The 14,643-nt window shown below is 46.7% G+C and overlaps 1 protein-coding gene across 1 annotated transcript in view; it reads left to right on the top strand.

The window, feature by feature from the left end:
- Positions 1 to 1,511: 1,511 nt before the first annotated feature.
- Positions 1,512 to 14,643, top strand: part of LOC120940141 (ATP-binding cassette sub-family B member 5-like) — a 125,544-nt gene continuing 112,412 nt past the window's right edge. Inside the window, exons 1-2 of the mRNA XM_040352809.1 lie at positions 1,512 to 1,692; positions 1,781 to 1,826. The gene's annotated coding sequence lies outside the window, so the exon portion shown is untranslated. The remainder of the gene's footprint in view (positions 1,693 to 1,780; positions 1,827 to 14,643) is intronic.

Raw genomic sequence — 14,643 nt, 5'->3', positions numbered from 1 at the left:
CAAAAATCCACATCAAACCCCCTATCCGAGCACGTAACCTGGCCAGCCACAGAAAAGAGGGGGGGATGAGAGAGCGCCCCCCCTCCTGAACCGTACCAGGCCACATGCCCTCAACATGGGGAGGATGTCAATGGGGCCTCCAAGGGCCTCATCCCCACAACCCTGGCCGGTGGTTGTGGGGGTCTGCGGGCGGGGGGCTTATCAGAATCTGGAAGACCCCTTTAACAAAGGGGATCCCCAGATCCTGGCCCCCCCCTATGTGAATTGGTAATGGGGTACATTGTTAAATAATTGTAAAAAAACACACACATACCGTGGAAAAAAGTCCTTTATTAAAAAAATAATAATCCACTCTCGATCCCAGGGCTCCAGCGTTGTCGGTATCCAGCGATGGGTGATCTCCTCTCCGCCGGGGTCCAGTGATGAGAAGATCCATCCAGGTCCAGGATCCAGAGCGCAGCATCGCCGGCCTCCTGTCTCCACCGGAGACAGCCCGGTGAAAAACGCGGCTGGAGCTAGTGACATTTCTCATATAGGTGAGGCGGGGCCCCCCGTCACGTGACCCCTTCCCCCTCTGACACACCCTCTGCTACGTCATTGGGGAAGCCCAGGTGTGTATGCAAGGCAGGCTTGAGAGGAATCACATTGAGAAAAACATTGTTTTTTCCATGACATTAAAAACGATTAAAAACAAAAAGTTGTATAGTGTGTATCCAGCTTAACTCACATTCATAATACACATACTAGGGCCAATTTAGACAGCACCCAACTAACCCATACCTCCCAACTTTTTGAGATAGGAATGAGGGACACCTATCAGCAAAAGTATGCAGGCATAGGACACACCCCTTGCCACGGAGGAGGAGAATTGTACAAAAAAAAAACAAGATTGGATAAACCCACAAGTGCTTTTTTTTACCACTACTATTCCTATATATTGGCTTTTGGAATTTACAAATGCAGCAATTTCAAATCAGATGAAAGGTTTAGTGCTGGAAAACACTTTTTGATTGGTAAAAAGTGCATTTTAAATACATCTATATAGATCAGACCAAAATGAGGGACAAATGAGGAACAGGGGGGCATTGCACCAAATCAGGAACAGTCCCTCAAAGTGAGGGACAGTTGGGATCTATGCCAACCTACTAGCATACACCCGGAGGAAACCCACACAGGCACAGGAAGAACATGCAAACTTCATGCAGGTAGTGCCGTGGTTGGGAGTTGAAGCAACAATCCTAGTATCCCAATCATTCAGGAGATGTTACTTTTTTTCTGTATCCTATACAAATTACACTGTCAGAGCCATTCTTACTCTTTTTTCTATCTACACATCCCTGAACCATCTCCTTGTTTGTGATTTAATTTCCCTTTCAGCTGCCTAATAGCTCTGTATTTCACTTCATCATTCTTCCCCCTGATCGTCCTTCTACCCACCCTCCAGCTCTCACGTCACATCCCCTCCCAGCTCTATTTTCCGTTCTCAGATCTGTTGCTGGCAGTACTGTACTGATCACACTGTAATCTGACAATAGTGACGTACACGGGCTCCTCCTCGCTCCCAGAGCCTCTGGATTTCCTCCCCGAGCTCACCTCTAAAGAAGGGTCACAAACCTGACCGATTTCTTATTTTTACCACTGATGATGCACATGCTGCTGTGTCCTGGTCCAGCAAGTAACTTCCTTACATAGGTAGAGAGTCTTCTTTCAACTCACTTATATTGCTGGCTTGCTGGACATTAGAACTTTCACATAATAGCTGTATGTTTGTATCTCCCAGGTTTACACAGGTAACAACTATTTTGAATCCATTCAAGTTTCTAAAGGTATGCATGGGTCACTTTTGTGTCTTCTTTGTTAAACTCTTTTTTCACTTTTAACTCTTTAGCTGCATAGAACTGACAACAGGATTTTCGCACAAAGCAGCCACGGTGTGTTTATCTGAAAAGCCAACTTCTGGCTGTTAGATGGAAACAGTCTGGCACATCTACAGGTGTTATATTACTTCCACACCCCGGTCTTTTAGAACCTGGATGTTTCCTTAAAGCGGATTTCCGCCTGAAAAAAAAATATTAAAAGTCAGCAGCTACAAATACTGCAGCTGCTGACTTTTATAATAAGGACACTTACCATGTCCTCACCCGAAGCCGACCCGTCCCTTAGCTCCAGGTGGAGACTCAGGGAATCAGGAAGTGAAGCTTTGCTACTTCACAGCCTAGTTCCCTACTGCGCATGCGTGAGTCGTGCTGCGTGTTATGAGTGGTCCCTGCCGCCTTCTGGGACCTGTGTGACCTGTGGGGGGACGGAGGAGGGATAGGACATGGCGTAGATCGCCGTGGATACTGAGGCAATCTTTCACTGGAAGTGTATTAGACAGGTATCGGCTTCCCCCACCCCCCAAATGTGGCACTGGAGGGGGGGGGGCAACATTTTTGGGTGGAACTCCGCTTTAAAGCATCATATAGAGGAATTTTAAGTTACACCCTAGCACATAAAATCCCCCAAAATCCCCCAAAAGTATTTTTAAATAAAAAAACAGCATGGGTTCCCTCTCCAAGAGCATACCAGGCCCTTAGGTCTGGAATGGATTTTAAGGGAACCCCCTACGCCAAAAAAACGGAGTAGGGGTTCCGCCATAATCCATACCAGACCCTTATCCGAGCACGCAGCCCGGTCGGTCAGGAAAGGGGGTGGGGACGAGCGAGCACTCCCCCCTCCTGAACCATACTAGGCCGCATTGCCTCAACATGGGGGGGTATGTTGAGGGCATGCGGCCCCCCCACCCCAAAGCACCTTGTCCTCATGTTGATGAGGACAAGGGCCTCTTCCCGACAACCCTGGCCGTTGGTTGTCAGGGTCTGCGGGTGGGGGGCTTATCGGAATCCGGGAGCCCCCTTTAACAAGAGGGCCCCCAGATCCCGGCCCCCCACCCTATGTGAATGAGTATGGGGTACATCGTATCCCTACCCATTCACCTGGGGGAAAGTGTCAAGAAAAAAAAAACACACTTGACAGGTTTTTAAAGTAATTTATTAGGCAGCTCCCGGGGTCTTCTTCCGACTTCAGGAGTCTTCTTCCGACTTCTCCAGTGTTTTCTTCCGCTCTCCGGTGACTTCTGCCGGGCTCCTCTGCTATCTTCTTCCAGCTCTTTTACTAGCGGTGGCCCGGTCTTCTCTGTCGTGTTGTTCCCTCTTCTCCCGCTCTTCGGTGCCTTCTGCTGGGCTCCTCCGCTATCTTCTTCTAGCTCTTTTACTAGCGGCTGCCCGGTCTTCTGCGTCCACTTCTTCCCTCTTCTCTTCTTCCGATGTTGACTCGACGATCTCTCCCGCTGTAATGCTGTGTGCGTGGTGCGCAACAATTTATATAGGCATGGGGCGTGGTTACTATGTGATGTCATCCAGTGACCCCAGCCCGTATGGCGTCACAGTCCCATAATGCCCCGGGACTGTGACACCGTAAGGGGCGGGGTTAAGTTTGTGTACAGTGTCATACGACCGCACAATTGTCAGTTAAAGTGACGCCGTGCCGTATCGGGAAAAAAAAACGCACACCTCCTTCCCACGAGATTCCCACACGTTCCTGTGCAGTTCAATTTTGCAGCCCATTCATTTAAATAGGTTGCAAATCACTCCAGAACAAGGGAAATGTAGTGCATGCCCAACATTTTATAAAATGTGGTGCACCAAACTGCACTGCTGTTCCAATGGTCCCTGGAAATGTACAGCATTTGTATTCTGTGTTTAAAGTGCCAGTAACTATATACTGGAACCTTCAGCAGATCCCAAGGCAGTGCGTTCCAGCACAGTGCAGGAACAACACATGGAACTTGCCTTTCCCGCACCACATTCAGGTGTGAACCGGATCTAGTGCTCTATCCACAATAGCGTGTCTCCAAAGTTGCACATTTTCCAGTGTGATTTTGGAGCGCCGTTTGGTGGGACTTTCATCAACTTTAAATTCTTTGGACCAAAGTTGCATCAAAAGTCACACCAAAGTAGTGCAGTCACCTTTTCAAAATTGCTGCGACTTGAAGTTGCAACAATCTGAACGGGTACAGTTGCAAACAATGGGCTGTGAATGGTCAAGTGACTTCTCATATTCAAAGTCGCATGACAAGTTCTGTAAAGGGTTTTTTGTCTTTTATTTAGATAAAAGAACTATTAATTTATTTAGACAATGATAAAATTGCTGTGGTAAGAAAATAAGTAAATACATAAACAGACCAAGTATTGAAAAAGGTAATGATCTGATTTGACCACTAGATGGGGCTACTTTCTCATTGTATTAAAAAGAACAAAAATGAAAATAAAAATAAAAACACTAGATGGAGCAATAAGCCTGATTGAGCTAAAGTGTATTTATGATCAAAATGTAAAAGGTTCATTTTCACATTTTATATAAATAATTTCTTTCCTAATCCTATTAATCTGAACCATCATGAAGTTTGTAGACTTTGTGAAGACCCCACACACAAGATTGTATCAGTTAACAAGTATATGATAATATAAATCATAAACACACAATGAAGGGAACCTTTAGGTCGTAGTCCTTTTATTAAAAATATAATAATATTTTTGGATGAAATAAACTTTAACCTTTATTACCGAGCCACATCATTAAAGTAAATTAATTTTTGAATTAAGAAAAGGGATGATTATAACCCCTGTGGATTTTTTTCTTTGTCACTTGTGTCCCATTGTGGAAATTTCCCTGTGCTTCCTGACCCATAGCCAAAACAGGAAGTGAAAGGAAATCCCTCCAAAGTGAGGGAATCCTGAGTGATCACCAGAACTAGTGTCCCCATTTGGAAGATTTCCCCTCAATTCCTGGTCTGGTGACAACCCAGAATTTGGGAATGTCTTCCTTATTGATGACATACCTCCCAACTTTCTGAGATGGGAACGACAGACACCTATAAGCAAAAGTATGTAGGCATAGGACACATCTTCTGCCACGCCCCCTTAAAGGAGAATTGTACAAAAAAAAAGATTGGTTAAATACACAAGTGCTTTTTTTACCACTACTGTAGCACTACCCCCGTAGGAGCTGCTGGTTTAAATTTGGGCCTTGCACGTTACCCTAATATTCGTCGTCTAGGGGAAGAAGGTCTGTAAAGAACTCCAATGTCCACACAAAATGTAAAACCTTTAGCTGTTAGGTTTTATTTTTCTTTTGAATTGCAGGAAAGTATAAGCATGAAGGGGGGAAGGGGAAAGTTCAGGTGCACAGTACAGATCACTGAAGAAAATAGTCATTCACCACTTTCTCTCAAGTGGGTATTGCTCACCCGGATAGGCCCCCCCACCTGGCCTAGCAGCCGGAATGATGCACGAACAATGATCAGCAGCAGTCTCTGCCACAGACTGGTTATGAGCAAAACAAACAGTCTGGAATCCTCTGCCACAGGATTTTAACACCCAAAATTCCAGCCATACAGTTAAAGAGCCTTTAAGCCAACCGGGCGAAACTGTAGGGCAGTGTTTCTCAATTCCAGTCCTCAGGCCCCCCCAACAGGTCAGGTTTTCAGGATTTCCATTATTTTGCACAGGTGATTTGATCAGTTTCACTGCCTTAGTAATCACCACAGCCTTTTCATCTGAGGGAAATCCTGAAAACCTGACCTGTTGGGGGGGCCTGAGGACTGGAATTGAGAAACACTGCTGTAGGGTAACTTGAGCTGTAGATCCCCCTTAATAGGGTCACCAGAGACCCGAGACATTAGCCTTCCGCTTGGTCTCCTCCTGGGCAGGTCCTCCCCTGGTTTACTCCATTAAGTAGCTTCCTCTAGTAGACGGACAGCTTGGGATCTCTTTGCACTTGTAGGCCAAAGCCAAAATAGCTGGGCCTACTTGGTAGAAAGGCAGCCTCGGGCCAACGTGGCTCCGAGACTCAAAATCACAACGACACGTACCTCGCGCCAGGAGGGTCACGACGTGAAGGATCCCAAAAATTGTCATCTGTCCCTTAAGTACCCTTCCCCAGCATGCCCAGCGGGGAGACCACTCCCACTCGGCTGTTCCCGGTAAAAAAAGACACTCAATACACCATAGCCTGCCCGTCAGTGCCAATCCTAATCTCCCTGGGGCCCTAAGCAAAATGACATGGCACATTAAAAATGAGAAGCGGGGGGCGCTGATGACAGTGACATGTCACATTAAAGAAAGTTGAGAAGCGGGGGGGAGGGGGTCTTCTGCTGTCTGAAATGACATCTTACATTAAATTGAGAAGCGGGGGGTGCTGACTTCTTACCTCTTCTCCCATGCAGCCAGCGAGTTGAGAAGCGGGGTGAGGGGGTGAAAATGACTTCTCACCAGACGGGGCCTCTAGTAATTTAGGGGACCCTTCGCAGCTTTGCGGGGCCCTAAGCGCCTTGCATAGTGAGCCTATAGGGCAGATCGGCCCTGCTGCCCGTGTTGCAACATTGGCATGTGGTGGTATCGCCACCTACAGGCAACAGTGGGAAAATCCTTTCAGGCACAGCCACAGCCAGAACAGAGGCTGATTTAGAATAAATCATTAAAGTCTGAGCCAACTATCGACCCAGACAGCCACTAAATTTACACTACTAATTTACTAATACACTACTATTTCTTTATATAGGCTTTTGGAATTATCGCAATTAAAAAATTGGATGAAAGGTTTAACACTGGGAAACACTTTTTGAAAGATAAACAGTGCATTTTATATAAAACTATATAGATCAGACCAAAATGAGTGACAAATGAGGAGGAAAGAGGGACAGAGAGACGTTGTTCCAAATCAGGGACAGTTATGTCGATGATAAAGCTAGACAGGACAAATAGAGAGGGTTAATTTCCCTAATGGGGACATAGAGGGCAATAAAAACCTGTTTCTCCATTCTATCCAAAACAGAAAAAAAAATTGCCTTTAGTTATACTTTAGGACTGGAATCTGTATAAATACGCTTCTCGGCCTTTTAGCTAAGACTAAGTGTAGTATCTGTTCTTATCAGTTGCTAGTAGGTGGCGCTATGCTAACTGTCCTTAGTACACAGCGAGGTGGAATGGGATAGCGGTGGCAGATGCCGAACCTGCTGGCGTGGAGGTAGAAGCCTTCTGATCGGGACAGAGAAACATGCGGTCGAAGCTGAGGGGCCGGGATCCTTGGCCTTCTGGCCTGGATTTGTTGCAGTTCCTAACCTTGCCAGTTTCTCGAGAGGGAACATCGACCTCACCCTACCGTTAAGGGGGGTCTAATGAAGGCTTGTACCTCTCGGGTATAATTAGGTAGGGAGCGAAAGAGGCGACGGGGGGAGCACGTATTCTCTCTCTCTCCCTGAGCTTCCGGAGCTCTCGTTCCTTCCTGGTAGGGAAGGGGGCTGTGACTGTCCGGGCTTTTGATCGGGGTACGGTTGAAAAGCCTATGGTGTTGTGCCCCTGGAGTGGCAGTCCAGGGGCACTTAGGTCACGTCACCATATATACTTTTTTCGCACCTGCCTCTAGGGCCAGGCCTTTTGGCTAGGACCATAGGAATCTTTGATTCCTGGCCAGAGGGCTGGCCATCGTACTTCACGATGGCTCACTTTCACTCTCCCTCATCTCTCTTCTCCCCCACTTTCTTCTTATTTATCCCCATATGCATCACTTTATGTCTTTTTTTGTTTATGCACGTTATGTTCACTGTGTGATTAGTAGGGTGCCCGTCCTCGGGCCAGCCCTGAACGTCTTGGGAGTGGGTGGACATGGCCTTCTGGCTGAGTTCGCCTGCTCTCATGGGGTATCCCTTCGGGGGAGCCCCACCTAGTACTGGGAGGGTTCTGTTTCGGCAGACCCTCCAAGGAATGGGGTCTGTGTCGGCTTCGGCTGCTCGGACCATTTGAGTACCTCAGTCCCCGTCTGGAGCCTAACGCCCCAGGGGATCAGGGTCAGGTCCTTCCTCACAGGAGGGCCGCTTGACGTAGCACCCGTTGCACGTTTTTGTGTTTCACTCTTTATGTGTGTGCACATTTTTTCTGCACTGGGTGGAGTTTTTGGGTGTGTTTTGCACGCCATAGGCTTTTCAATAGAAAAATCTGTATAAGTACATTGCGGTTTGCATGTGGTTTACCGTGTCGTGGCTGAAGCTGTCTTAGTGGCTCTTTAGCCACTGCATTACTTTCCAAAAACCACGGGAGAGGACGTGCCCCCATCGCGGCTCGCCCTTGTTTCTCGGGCTTACTATTTCCACTGGCTTGCGCAAGAAACAATCTGAAGGTGCGGTCGGCTGGTCACAGAAGCACTGAGAGACTAGATAGTCTCTGATTGCCTCTATGGCACTGGACATATTTGTAATCCATGGGCACAATCGCCCGTCGTGGTTGCCACGGGTAATGACACATGTCTTACAGTCCCTGAGTTGCAGGTTAAGTAAGTGTCTGCCCCATCACTGGTTGGGGTAACTGGGTAGCGGGGGCAGTTATACTGACAATCCCAGATGGTTGCTATTGACAATGGCACTTGTTAAAGCCGATTTGCAGGCAAACACAGTCTTTTCCCATAGTTGAATCCACTGTCCAACTTTAGTCTCCTGTCACACCATCAGCACATGACTAGGCCTCACTCTGAATAAGTCCCAGTGTCTTTAATGGATAGCCCTTTATAGGCGGGGGTCTGCAGTAGCCCCTTTGTGGTAGCAATCGATTTGATTGAGAAGAATACATGTACTGGATGGACTACTGATCCCAGAAAGTCTGATTGCAAATCCTGCCTGCCCTCCTGGCTGCAGCGACTTGACACAAAACTCCCAGTCTCTCCCTCAGGCTCTTTATCCAGTTCCCTTTGGCATGTCTCTTCCAGAGCTTTCCACTGTGCTTTGCACTCACCGACACCTGTCTTGGATCCTTCCTGAATGACTTTACTCCAGACGTGCTGACCAACTGTCCTTTCCAGCTCCTGTTCCAGGACACCTCTCTATGACCGTGTAAGGAGAGGCTCCCTCCCAGCTGCTGAGCTCCCCACCTCAGGTACACCCCCCCCAGATGGAGGTTTCCTCAGACACGACAGTCTAAACACTCCATCATCCAGTTCACCCAGCCGACAACTCCCCCCTCAGCAGGCTGACCATGGGTATATGTAGGAGGCCTGCCCCCTGCCAATCCTAGTTGGGGATTAGTCAGAACTCCTCACATGTACCCCATGTCACTACCGCTCTCTGCCCTGCCCCTTTTCCAGAACCTTCTATCTGCAAACAGAGGAGGCACCCAAGAACTGAAGTACATGTCAGTCACCTACTCCTATACACATGTCCGCTGACATCTGCCGTGCCATAGAAGAGACTGGAGGGTTCGATCAGGTCCGCCTGAAAAACTAACAGGCGAACCTGATCGGACAGCCCATGTTAAAAGGACCTAATAGAACTATTGACCATATACTCTTGGGGAGATTTCCTCTTCATTTCCTTTCCTGACAAGCAGGGAGGGGTAATCTCCCCAATAGGGAGAATTATAGCAATAAAATCCTGCCTTATCTATCCAAAATAAAAATAAAAAATAAATCGGCAGGGGAGATTAGCAAATATAACTCAGTTCACAGCCTACTTAAGGCATCACCACAGTCAGGTGGTCCTTGTCTCATTCTGCTCACTCATCTCTCTCCAAACCTTCAGTACATGTGCACTGCAGGAGTTACAGGAGGCTGATCATTCTTGACTTAGCAGAACTACTCTTTTGCAACTTGCAAAAGCAGTTATTGCCTTTAATCAGTCGGTAGGATCCAGCAGGTCAGTAAAACATGTCTGAAATGTGGAAATGGTAATGAGGACAGTTGGATGGATGGATGGATGAGTGGAATTAATTGTCTGCTCTTATTACCATAACCGGTGTGAGTGATGTAATGAGGAGTTGCACAATATTTCCTGCAACACGCATTAAACGAGACTAAATATTTACATTTCTAATTTCACAATCCATCACCCTTTTCACAAGGCACCATCTCTTTTTAAGCCGTACATTTGATGCCTTGTCATATGTGTGTGACATTCCTAGGTACATTCTTACTTCTTATCAATAGGACCATCTGCAGTGCTATAATGTCCACAATCACTCTACTGCCCCATATATTGTAAACCCACCCCTCTTCCATTATGCTGTTCAAAAAGACTGGAATATTTTCTAATATCTAAAAAAAACTTTAGTTTTTATGTATACAATGATAAGATCACACCATGATCTTTCATTTATGATATTGCTTGCATTCTGTATTATTATTATTATGTTTTTGTTGTATAGTGTGCGTGTATGTATGTATATGTATGTGTATATGTATGTGTGTGTAAATATATATATATATATATATATATATATATATATATATATATATATATATATATATATATACACAGTATAATATTGTTGTTGTTTTGTGTTATTGCAATGACAATATATTGTATAGTGTGTGTGTGTTGTTTTGTATTGTATATACAATGACAATATATTGTATATTGCGAATATTTGATTTGTATTAATAGCACTATTATTATTATTATTATTATTATTATTATTATTATTGCTTATACAGTGACAATATATTGTGTATATATCATTATTTTATTCTGTATTTTTGTTGTATATACAATGGCAAGATCACAGTATCATCCTTGATTGATAATAATGCTAGCATACTGTATTATTTGTACAATCCTTTTATAAACACATCTGCACTTTGTCCCCTGGGCAGCTTATGGTTTATAACCAGACACACCCTTGCTCACCTCATTTGATCCAGGGTGTGTTGAACGGCATGAACGGCAAAATTATTATATTTTAATCTGAACTTGAATCTGAAGGGAATGTGATAATCCACACTGTGCAGCTATTCATTAAAACATATTTAAAATGGAAGTAAAGGCAAAACCTAACTAACTCTAAACCTACCCATCTAATCTATCTAGCCCTATAGTGAAAAGATTGTTATACTTACCTATTCTGCATGCCACTTCCCAGGCATTGCCTTTCTTCTGCACACAGAAGGCACCGATGGAGACTGGACCGGAGCGGCGTTAGAATAGGTGCGTATCAGGGCTTTTGTTCAGTGGGAACATGGGGGAACGCAGTTCTAGTTCCTCCAGCAATAAATGTATGTAATGGAAAGGAGTGCTGGGTGTGCTGTAGGGTCTATTGATGCTGGCTCCTGGGGGAATCTGTTGTCACTGGTGGGAATACATTTTTACTGGGGGGTTCTACTGTTCAAGGAGAGGTCTATTGTTGCTGGCTGCTGGGGGTCTATTGTTGCTGCTGTGGTATTTTGTTGCGTGGGGACATTGTTACTGGGGGGAAAATCTATCGTTGTTTGGGGGATCTATTGTTGCTGAGGGAAGTCAATTGTTTTTAGGGGTCTACTTTTGCTGGGGTTGGGCCTATTGTTGCCTCACAGCAGGGGTTCTATTTTATTGTCGTTCTTGTTATTATTAACAACTTCCATGTGTAGCGGGGGAAATTTTTGCTATTAAGAATGCTCAGATCTGAAGTGGTAGAATTGATAGTCTTATAATGTAAATAAGCGTCTGATGCCATCTACTGGCGAAGAAATGGAACGGCGTGTTCAAGGTTTGTTTTTTTCAGAACATCCAGAAGGGATATGAATAATTACCCAGGAACACTCAGGGCTGCAAGGCATGCTGGGAAGATATAAAAGACTTTGTGTGGCCATTTTTAGCTGTCTCGGCCTCGGGACCCACATCCTGGAGGAACCCTTTCACAGTGTGTTTGGTGGAGTTCTGGCCTACCTCGTGCGGAAGCAAGCCATCGGTATCCAGGCAAGTGTTGGAGGGTTCCCGATCGTCTCTGAAAGTGGGAACTGGACAACCAGACGAGTGCAGAGACCAGGTGGAGGCCGTGTGTGGTGAGAGCATCCAGTCATCTGGGCCTCGTGTGGTGAGAGGGCTCGGGCCCAAAGCTTTGTACTGTTTACACACACACACACTTAGACTGCCGGGGAGTGCTGCTGGGACCGTTAGTTCCACGCTGCCAGTGTGTTTCCCTAAGCCACATGTGCCAGGACCTGGAAGCCTTAATCAACTGCTTGATGGCCGGCCATTGAATATTGTGTATTAACCAGGAAAGAGTGCGCAGTCACCCTCCACGTTTAATCCGCAGTCCCTGTTTGCATCAAACTACTATTAAAATACCTGTGGATTACAAATTGAGTTCACATTGCTAGCGAAGAAAGAAGATCAAGGACTAATACTACTACATTTTATTGGCAAGGCCTTGCAGCGCTGTTACTGTTAGACAGATACTGTCATAGGGAAGTTACTGAGTGATTACCCCTTACGGTTGTGTTTTATTCTGTTGGGTGTTGCGTGGCGCATACTGTGTGGTTGTGTACTGGAAGTGGGAAGGCGCGCAGCTTGAAGTAAGGCCTGCACGCTAGTCCCACTTGGAGACACCAAAATACCTGCGGCCGTAGGGGGGGTGTAAAGAAATTGTTGCGCACAGCCTTTCGCAATACTGAATGTGCACCACTTATGTTCCAATTGTGTATTACAACAACTGTTTTAGTAAAGTCAATGATTATTTAAGTTTAACTTGTGTCTAAACGGTTCCTTTGTCGCTCATAAACTATTGTGTCAGTTTGCACCACAGCTGTGACCAGGGGAGTGAGACACAGAATACTGGGGGGGGTAATAAAGCAGAGTGCAGGCCCAAAACAATTAGCCGCTCCTTCGGGGGTAAGCGCTACACGTGGGGGCTCGTCCGGGATCCTGTACCTCTGCAAATAAAACCCATCCCTGGTATCAGCATGGATCCTATTACAGTGGCTCGGTGGTGTGGAACTGAAGTCGCCCGTTCCGAAGCGAGCGTAGCCATCGCCCTCCCGGGAGAAACCTGGGATAGTGAGCAGATCAAAAAGGTTGTGAAGGCACTGTCCCCAAATAGAAAGGCCTGGGTGATCGCCATCAGACCAGACTGTGAAACCTCCCACACCTATGCCCTATTGGAGTGGAGGACGGAAGTTCCGGAGAACTTCAGGGGTCCGAGTGTACAGCTAGCTGGAGGAACCAAGTTATACCTGACACATCCAGAAGGGTCTGGTCAGAGCACTGCCAACTCTAGCCTTGTAAAGCCAACGGCGCTGGGATTTGATCAGAAAACAACCCCAGCCCATACCAGTTCAAGACCCCCTCAAGGGAAGGTAAAACCTGTATATGGAAAGTACAGGGGAGGTTCTCAGTCAGAGCAGCAGCTATCTGACCTGAAACGGCAGTGCCGCACCATACAGGAAAGGTTCAAGGAGGCCTCTGGTGTGATCGCAGGACACATTGAAGAGCTAAGTGTCTCGTGCAAAGATTCAAATAACAGTAAGCTAGCTCGAGGTCTGCCTCAGTTCCCTCGAGACGTACCAAAAATCGCCTACCTGAAGTGACGATCCGGAAGGATTTTAAAATCGAAGGACGGATAGGGGAAAAAGACCAAGGGGGAAGCCTGTCCTATACAAATCTCTTACATCAGGTGGAGCTGGGACTTCAGAAGGGCTATCATGAATCTGAGATCACAGAGGCCGTAGTCAACGCCATTAGCCCGGATCTGAGCATCAGAAGGATGTTGGAGATGAAGAATGGGTTAACTCTGACACAGCTCAGGAGGATATTAAAAAGTTACTATAAGGAGGAAGATGCTGCGGAATTGTATCATCAACTAATAAATATGCACAAGACACCCAGGAGACCCCGCAGAATTTCCTGTTCAGGGCCATCGCTCTGAAGGATCGCTTGTTGTCCGCCTCCCGAGAAGAAGACTCGGATGGACATCTTGGGCCAGAAGTCATCCAGAAGAAGTTCTTGAGGTCTGTGGCTACAGGACTGAGGAGTGACTATGTTAAATTCCAGTTGCGACAGTACCTGGATGATCCTTCCACCTCAGATGAGGTGCTCATTGAAGAGACCAATGAGGCGGCCCGGATGGAAACAGAGGGAGAGAAGAAGCAAGGGAAAGCTCAGTCCAGTATCACCGCAAGGATCAGATGGCATAACGCTGATGTCTCACAGAGCTCCCCGGAGACTAGTGTTTTGACAGCAACCGCTGATGATATGCCCCGTTCTGAACTAGGAAAGCTATTTCAAGTGCAGAAGGAAATACTGGAGATGATGACTTTGTTGACCGCTAGGCCAGAGGGCCCACAGAGGCAGAAGGCCCCACCGGACCCCGCAGTCACTCAAATTGAGAGACCGGTGAGGTCAAAGACCTGTTTCAACTGTGGAGGAGTGGGACATTACCGCCAAGTGTGTCCAAGCCCGCCGAAGACAGAAGCAAGGGCCCAGAAGCCGGCGGAAAACTCCAGAGGGCCCCAGTGAAGGAGTCAGCTGGGCGCCTGGTCACAATAGTAAACTCCAAACAACCATACGCCGTCCCGGTCCCTAGTGACCCCCCGGGGGTCGAAGTTGGAAAAACACCCCCGGAAGAAGGGTGTAAAGGTACGAACCACCAAACAGACTAACCTTGCCACCCCACGTGGATTCCCCCCTGAATTAGTGGGGCCCTCTCCCATTGTCCCTATCCAAGTGGAAGGAATCTATACCAAAGCCCTGCTGGATACTGGAGCTCAAGTAACTCTCCTTTACAGGGACTTCTATGAGAAGCACCTCAGGCACCTGCCTCTCCAGAAGCTGGAGGAACTGGAGATATGGGGTCTAGGAACTCAGAATTT

This window comes from Rana temporaria, chromosome 5 (genome assembly GCF_905171775.1).
Source record: "Rana temporaria chromosome 5, aRanTem1.1, whole genome shotgun sequence".
NCBI lineage: Eukaryota > Metazoa > Chordata > Amphibia > Anura > Ranidae > Rana > Rana temporaria.
Note: the sequence above shows the minus strand (reverse complement) of the source record. Positions and strands in the feature narration are given on the sequence as shown.